Below are 9,451 nucleotides of genomic sequence, written 5' to 3'. Positions count from 1 at the left end.
AGACAAGTGCGTGAGGAAGAGCTCGATGGAGTCACGAACACGGACGGAAGGAGAAGAGAGTAGTGCTGAGGAGGGAGAGAACTACTGAGGGAGGGGGTAGGAGAGGAGGGGGGAGGGTGGAGGAGAGGAGGAGGGAGGAGAGAGAGGACGGGAGGAGGAGGGAGGAAGAGGGGGGAGGAGGAGGAGGGTTGGGGAGGAGGTGGGAGGAGGAGGAGGGAGGAGGAGGGGGAGGAGGGAGGAAGATGAGGGAGGGGGGTGACGGAGTAGGATTAGGTGTATAGGGATCAGACAGCGAAAGAGAAAGAGAGAGGGGGAGGAGAGAGGGGGAGGAGAGAGGGGGAGGAAAGCGGGAGAAGGAAGAGAGAGGCAGAAGAGAAAGAGGGAGACAGAGAGAGTGGGAGTGGAAGAGAGAGGATGGAAAGGACATATATATATATATATATATATATAAATATTGATATATATATATATATATATATATATATATATATATATCACCTCATAACACATAAAAAAGATACAGAGAAGATATGGAAAAAAATGAAGAAACAAACAACAACAAACAAATGAAACCAAAACACACAAACACACACACAATCAACAAAAAGGTGAGCTTCCAACCCCCCCAACCCCCACTCAACCCCCTCCGCCCCCTCCCCCCTCTCCCCAGCACCCGCACTTTCAAGCTGCGTGAGCGTGAGACAACATTCCTTTCCTCCTGAAGCGACTCCATAGGAATTCTGAGAAGAGAGAAAGTAAAAAAAAAAAAAAAACGAAGAAGAAAAAAAAGGAAGGAAGAAAATTCATGCTACGGTCTGTCTCTGCTTGTTGATGCTGAGGAATATTAATGTTGAAAATATTATTGATGGAAAAATTGAACGGATGTTATCATCAGTGATACTAATATAAATATACATACATATATATTTATATATAATATCATATTTATATATATATATATATATATATATATATATCCACACATACACCCATACACACACACTCACATATATATATATATATATATATATATATATATATATATATATATAAAATCAATAATAGCGTTTATAATGATAAAAAATAATAATGATAATGATGATGATGATGATAATATAGTTATAACAATAACAATAATGATGATGATGATGATGATGATGATGATAATAATAATAATAATAAACGATAATAATGACATGCACCAATTCTCATAAATAAATAAAACAACACCATTACCGACAACAACAATAACTACAACAGCCACAACAACAACGACAGTAATCACAAAGCCAATAAACAGACAAACACACACGCTTCGACAAACACCTCACACCCCATAATAAACAATGTAGGCGAGGGGGTAACACGGAAAAAAAAAATCAGACAAGCTGCTAAAAGCTCGCCTGTCCCCTGGGCCTTAAGAAAAAAAAAACGAAACAAAAAAAAAACGAAACAAAGAAAAAAATAAAAAATAAAAAAATAAAAGAAAAAAAAATCCATAAAAGATTCACGTGACAGGTAGGGTTACAAAACCGGTTCCTCTCCCCTCCCCCTCCCCCTCCCCCACTCTTCTTTCATCCCCTCCCCTTCCCACCCCCACTCCCCTCTCTGTTTCTCCTCCCTGTACCCCCCCACCCCCCTAATAAGACCCCTTTCTGATTCTCCCCTGCCCCACCCATCTCTCCTTCCCACCCCCATCTCCCCTTCTTCCCTTCCTATCCCCCTCCTCTTCCCTCCCTCCTGTCCCCATACTTCTTTTCCTCTCTCCCCTCTCCTCCTTTCCTCCCCTCTCTCCTTTCCCAGAATCCCCTCCCCTCCCCTCCTTTCCTCCCTCACACTCTTCCCCCCTACTCCTTCCCCTACCCCCTCCTACTCCCCCTCACTCGTCCCTCCTTCCCTCCACTTCCCCTTCCCCTCCCACTCCTCGCCCCCCCCCCCTCTGCTTCCCTACTCCCTCGCGTCCTCCATGACCCTAAGATTCGCCAACTTTCTTCATCTCAACATTAGGAAGTGCGCGTGACACATGACAAGAAGGGATGGATGGAAAGGTGGATGAATGAATGAACGGATGGATGGAGAGGGGGGGGGGGAGACAGGGAGAGAGAGAGAGAGACAGAGAGAGAGAGAGAGAGAGAGAGCAGTAAAGAAGATCAAGAGAGAGAGAGAGAGAGTGGAAGAGAGAGATGACAGGAGAAGAGAAGGAGAGAGTGAGGGAGTTTGAGAGATAGAGAGAGAGAGAGATCGGTATGTCATGATTCTAGAGAGAGAGGGGGGGGGGGGGGGAGGGGGAGAGAGGGAGGGGGGGGGAGAGGGAGAGAGAGGGGGGAGAGAGGGAGGGGGGGATGGAGGGAGGGAGAAGATGAGGGAGACGGAGGAAGAAAGAGAGAGAGAGAGAGAATAAGAACAACAATGAAGAAAATCTAGCCTCTTCCAACAGCTCCCTCTCAAACAAAAAACAAAAAAACAAACAAACAAACCAACAACCCACACTAAAACGAAAGACACCACAAAAAATTAGTGCAACGCTGCATGATCCCGTGCAATGGACACACTCATCCGTCTCTTTGTCTGTCTGACTCTGTCGCTCACTTTCTCTTCCCCTATTTTTTATTTATTTTTTTTTATCTCCCTGCTTCTGTCTTTATCTCACTTTTTCTCTTTCCCCCATTTCTTTCCTCTCTGTTTCTATTTTTGTCTCTCTTGCCCTCATTCCTTAACTCTCTGTTTCTATTTTTGTCTCTCTTTCGCTTTCACTCACACTTTTTTTTCTCCCTGTTTCTGTCTTTCTCTCTCTCTCTCTCTCTTTGTCTCTCTCTTTGCCTTTCCCTCGCTCTATTTCTCCGTTTCTATATTTGGTCCTTTTCCTCTTTTCATTTGTCTTTCTGTTCTTTCTGATTCTTCTTTCTGCCTCCGTCTCTCTTTCTCTCAATCTTTTCTCCTTGTTTCAGTTTTATCTCTCTTTCTTTTGCACCTTCTTCATTCTTCTTTTTGCACTACTTTTAGTTCCTGTTTCCCCTATTCCCTTTTTTTTCGTCCTTCTTGCTTCTTTCTCTCTTGCTTCTCTTCCTTTCCTTTTCTTTCTTCCTTGCTCTCTCTTCTTTCTCTTCTTCTGGCTTCTTCTGCTTCTTCTTCCTTCTGTTTCCCTTCTCTTCTCTCTTACTGGTTTTTCTCTCTCTCTTCTTTTTTCTTCCTTTTTCTTTTCTTTCCTGCCTTTTTTCTTTTCTTTTTTCTTTCCTCATCATCATCAACCCTCCCTTCTTTTTTTTTTTTCCCCTCATCCCTCTTATTCTATCTGATTTTGTCTCTGTTTTTCTTTCCCTCACGCACGCTTTTTCTCCTTGCTTCTGTCTCTCTCTGTCTCTTCCCTCACTCCTCTTTGCTCACTCCTAAGGGTGTGTCTGTGCGTCCGTCTCTCTCTGTGCCTAAGTTATGTATATACTTAAAGGTGCACGGGTACAAATAGAACAACAACAAAAATAATTACACCAAAAGAAACAACAAACCACAAATAACACATCAAAACAAACAACAAACCACAAATAACACATCAAAACAAACAACAAACCACAAATAACACACCAAAACAAACAACAAACCACAAATAACACACCAAAACAAACAACAAACCACATATAGCACACCTAAACAAACAAAAAAACACAAATATACAAAACAAAAACAACACACCAAAACAAAACGAAGACGTGAGTCAGGGTGCGAATGCCGAGCTCAAGAAGAAGAAGCAGCAACAAAAAACAAAAATAAAAATTTCCATAAACAAAATCATAAAAAAAAAATACAAAAAAAAAAAAATAAACCAAAAACCATAAAAAAAAAACAAAAAAAAAAGAAACAAAGAACAAACCAGCACCGACCAGATGAGGATGTGAGTCATCAGGATGCGGACGTCGAGATAGAGCAAAGACAAACAACCAATAACAAAAAATAAAAATAATAAAATAAAAAAATAAATAAAAATAAAAAAATAAAAAAGATAAACAAACCACAAGTAAAGCACCCAAACAACAAACAACTCCACAAACAAAAACAAAAACAAAAAAAGAACACCACTATCACACAAACGAGGAGTCAAGAGTACGAACGCGAGATACAAAACAAGCAAAGCCAAACAAGCGAAACGTGTGCACATCCGTTTGTCTGAGATTAGCCAAATATCAGTCAGAGCTCGGGGCGTAATGGCGGCCGTTTAATGGAGGCGGTTTGTGTTGAAATGCCGTGTATTAGTAAAGCCCAAGAAACAATGGAGGGATGGAGGCCTGGGATGGGAGGGATGGGAGGGAGGCCTGGGAGGGAGGGATGGGAGGGAGGCCTGGGAGGGAGGGATGGGATGGGAGGGAGTGAGAGATGGGAGGAGTGGGATGGGATGGGAAGGAGGTAGGGATGGGAGGGAAGGAGGGAGGGATGGGAGTGAGGAGGGAGGGGAGAGAGAGAGAGAGAGAGAGAGAGAGAGAGAGAGAGAGAGAGAGGAGAGAGAGAGAGGAGAGAGAGAGAGGAGAGAGAGAGGAGAGAGGAGAGAGAGAGCGGAGAGAGAGAGAGGAGAGAGGAGAGAGGAGAGAGAGGAGAGGGAGGAGAGAGAGGAGAGAGCGGAGAGGCGGGAGCGAGAGGAGAGAAGAGAGAGAGAGAGAGAGAGAGAGAGAGAGAGTGAGAGAGAGTGAGGGAGGGATGGGAGGAGTGAGGAGGGGGGGGAGAGGAGAGAGAGAGAGAGAGAGAGAGGAGACGATGCATTGATCTTTGGGGCGAAATATTACTCTACATGAAGCTTGAGAGAGAGGGAGAGAGAGAGAGAGAGAGAGAGAGAGAGAGAGAGAGAGAGAGAGAGAAAGAGAGAGAGAGGAGAGAGAGAGAGGAGAGAGAGAGGGAGGGAGGGAGGGAGGGAGGGAGGGAGGGAGGGAGGGAGAGAGGGAGGGAGAGAGAGAGAGAGAGAGAGAGAAGGAGAGAGAGAGAGAAAGAGAGTAGGAGGAGGAGAGAAAGGGAGAGAAAGGGAGAGAAAGGGAGAGATAGGAAGGAAGGAAGGAAGGAGGGAGGGGTATGTGTGTTTGAGTGTGCATGTACGTGTTTGTCTCGTTGCGATGTCCCCCCGTTTGGTGGCGTTTCCATCAACGAAACGTCAGCAAGCGAAGCAAAGGAACACAACGGATAAATGGAAGACTGAGAGAGCAAAAGTAACTGAAATTAAATAGGAGAGGGAAGGTAGGCTAATACAATCCGTGATGACAAGAAATTAAAAAACTCATTCTCTCTCTTTCTTCTTTTTTTCTCTCTTTGTCTTTGTTTCTCTCTGTCACTCACTCACATCACTCACATTTACTCTCTCTCTCTCTCCTCTCTCTCCTCTCTCTCTCTCTCTCTCTCCCTCTCTCTCTCTCGCTCTCTCTCTTACCCCCCTATCCTGCTGCTATATCTTTTCCTTGTATCACTCTCTCTCCTTTTCTATATTTTTTCTTCTTTATCTCTCCTTTTCTAAATAAATACAACAATATAATCGCTTCCTCCTTCTCTTCTCCCCTTTAATAAATCCCTCCCCCTCCCTCTCTCCCTTTATAATCCCTCCCCCTCCCTCTCCCCATTTATCACCCCTCCTCCTTCCTCTCCCCCTTTATCACTTCCTCCCCTCCCTCTCCCCATTTATCACCCCTCCCCATTCCTCTCTCCCTCTTTAGCACTCCTCCCCCTCCCTCCCTCTCTCCCCTTTTATCACCCCTCCACCTTCCTCTCCCCCCCCCCCTTTATCACCCCCGTCTCCCAGACCCTAAAGGATATGCGTCACTGAAAGGCAACCGAGCGCCTCCCGGGAGAAATGACAACATCCCTGGCGCCCACACATTGTATCACGCAGTTGAAAATGTCCTTAAATTCGGCGTCACTTCCAGCAACACCCGAGAGAACTGACACCACCTCTAGCACCCAAGTAGAGTATATCCCAACAGCTGAAAATGACACCTTCAAATCGGTGTCACTTCCAACAACACCCGAGAGAACTGACAACATCTATGGCACCCGAACGTTAAGTACCAAATAGCTGAAAGGATATCGGTATCACTGCCAACACACTTCCAACAACACCCGAGAGAACTGACACCACCTCTGGCACCCAAGTAGAGTATATCCCAACAGCTGAAAATGACACCTTCAAATCGGTGTCACTTCCAACAACACCCGAGAGAACTGACAACATCTATGGCACCCGAACGTTAAGTACCAAATAGCTGAAAGGATATCAGTATCACTGCCAACACACTTCCAACATTGCCCGATAGAACTGACACCACCACTGGCACCCAAACAGATTACATCACACAGCAGCAGCAAAGAGAGAGAGAGAGAGAGAGAGAGAGAGAGAAAAGACTTCCAACATCGCCTACGAGTACTGCCACCCACATTGAATATCATTTAGGTGAAATGACAAATGATATTGGAATCGGTGTCACTTCCAACACTGCGTGACAGTGCTGGAAGATAACACCACTGACACCATAGGCAGAATATCAAACAGCTGAAAACGACTCGCTGATATTGATGGATGTTGATATCTATGATTTTTTGATTCGCCTATTCTTCTCGTCCTCTTTTATTTTATTTTTCCCTCAATCTCCCTGTCGTCTTCTTTTCTTTCCCCTCTTCCTCTCCTACTTCCCTTTCTCCTACTCCTACTTCTATTCCTTCTATTTCTCCCCCCCCCCCTCTCCTTCATCTACCTCGTCAAAACCTCCTCCTACTTCTCCCTCTTCTTCACCCTCCTCTTCTCCTCCTTCACCTCTTTCTCCACCAAATCTTCACCTTCATACTTACCTCCCTACCCACATTCCATTCCTTGTACCTCTACATCTACGTCGTCATGGTAACCAAATCAAAGAACCCCACCCCCATCCCACCCCCCCACCCCCAATCAGGTAATCAAGATCAATCAACAACACCTGTAAGACATCAACAACCCCCGTACCCCCCTACCCCCCATCCCCCAAGCCCCTACGATTTTTCCCTCCCATTCCAGAGAGAAATTTCCACCTCCTTGCCCCCCCCCCCTCCATTTTAATTAGCTAAAATACCGAAAATTGAAACGAATAGGCCGCTTTACAGTTCTTAGGCCTACCCGGAAGCAATAGACCTAGGGCAAAATAGCGAGGAAAAAGTAATTCCTTGTAATACAAGTCGTTCGTCATGTCCTATACGGGAGGCATTAGGATGTCGACCCCGCCCCCCCTCCCTCCCTCCCTACCCATTCAAGGGAGAGGAGGAGGAGGAGGAGGAGGAGGAGGAGGAGGAGGAGGAGGAGAGAGGAGGAGGGGAAGGAGGAGGAGGAGGAGGAGGAGGAGGCGGCGAGGAGGGAGGAGGAGTAGAGGAGGAGAGAGAGTGAGTGAGAAATTGTGAAAGAGAGAGAAATCCAAGAGAAGAAGAGAGAAAAGAGAGGTGGGGGGAAGAGAGAGAGAAGAGAAGAGAAGAGAAGAGAGGAAAAAGAGAAAGAGAGAAAAGAGAAAGAGAGAGAAGAGAGAAGAAAAAAGAGAAAGAGAAAGAAAAAGATAGAAAGTAAATAAGAGAGAGAGAGAGAGAAGACGAGAGAGAGACAAAAGAGAGTGTGAGAGAGATGATAAAGAGAAGAGAAAAGATAGAATATATAGAGAAATAAAATCTTGAGATCGAGTGACATAGTAGAAGAGAGAGAAGAGAGAGAGTAGAAGTGTGAGAGAGATGAAAGAAAGAATTAAAAAATTAAAGAAAGAAAGAGATAGAAAGAAGAGGAGAGATATCTATGCACAGATAAATAAAAAGAGAGTCAATGGTAGGTGGACATTCGGGTAGGCAGACAAGGTATAAATAGAGATGAGGAATAGTAGAGTGACAGAGAGGTGAAAGTTTTTTTATTGTTTGTGAATATATTTTAATTGTATCTAAAATAGATAGAGAATTGTCAAAGTTAGATGAAAACAGATGCGACATGACTGGCCGATGGCGCAGCGCGAGGCGGGCACGTCCCGGGAGGCGGAAGACCTCCCAGTTACCGCTTCCCAATTAATGCTAAGTACTGGACGGGGGGATAATCACAAGAGTGCCCCGCCGCCAAACGAAACCGCGGGGGCTGGAATTTATTCCACCACCATCCATCCAATTCCAATTCCAATTTCCAGCCATCCACCACCTTCGTATCCCTCTATATTTTTTATAGTTTATTGCTTATATAAATTTATTACCTCTTTAACCTTTTAAACCGGTAGTAACCATTTAATAGGTAGGCCACTTAAAATATTATTACCCCACCCTGAATTAAAAAAATGATATAATTACACAAGGTGTCTTAAATTTGTGTCAGCTAGACTTACTGAACGGGCGCCTGCGCGCCCCCCTCATGTCAGGGCAACTGTGTGCTACTTGTCGCGCGTGCGGATGGGGGTAGAGGGTGAAGGGGAAGGCGAAGGAGTGATAGGATACGAGAAAGGAGAGGGAAGGAAAGAAAGAGGGGGAAGAAGCGGTGGAAGAAAGAGGAGAGGTAGGGTGAAGAGAATAGAGGAAGAAAAAAAGAGATTAGGAGATGGGGGAGAGGGAAGTGGGAGAGGGGAGAGAAGGAAAGAGACGATATGGGGAAGGGAGGGGAGAACCAGATGATAGGAAAATGAGTAAAACTATGAGAGGGAGAGTGGGGGGCAGTTGACGAGTAGATGGGTAGTTGGGTACCGACGAGTATAGCGTAGATGGGCGAGTAAAAGTGTGGCGTTTCGTGTCTCTGTTCACACCGTGTGGGGGGTAGGGCGTGCGTGACATCTGGCGTCGAGCGGATATAAGAAAGAGTCGAGCAACCCCCTGAGATAAGCGGGTGTGTTTGTTCTTCGGAGAAGAACTCGAGGGTAAATTGGTGCTTTATTTAAAAAAATACCATTACTGTTGATTAAGGGATGATGAATACATTTGGTGTTTAGTGAATATGCAATGATTATAGTTAATCTTTGATAATTATTTTGTAATTTCAATATCACAGATTGCCGGTAAATGAAGATAATATATAAACATTATATATTTATATATATATAAATTAATATATATATATATATAAGATATAGTATATAATAGTATAAATATATAAAATGATATATATATGGTGGTTGTGGTTGTGTGTTGTGTTGGTGTATATATGTATATATAATGTATATATATTATATAATATATATATATATATGAATTTATATATAAATGAAATTAAGTAAACAGATATAGGCGGTGAGTTGTTTGCGTGTGTGTGGGTGTGTATGTTGGTGCATATATATATAGATACTATATATATATTATATATATATATAAATAATATATTTATTAATAATATATATATACAAATATATAAATAATAATTATATGATATATATGATATATAAAATATAATAAGTATACATATACTTATAGATCATAATCGTTATATATAAATAGACTAAGAGAAAGAAATTCA

Source organism: Penaeus japonicus, unplaced genomic scaffold, assembly GCF_977035675.1.
Source record: "Penaeus japonicus unplaced genomic scaffold, GWHDUDI00000001_assembly GWHDUDI00000028, whole genome shotgun sequence".
Classification (NCBI taxonomy): Eukaryota; Metazoa; Arthropoda; class Malacostraca; order Decapoda; family Penaeidae; genus Penaeus; species Penaeus japonicus.
This window is presented reverse-complemented; position numbering follows the sequence as displayed.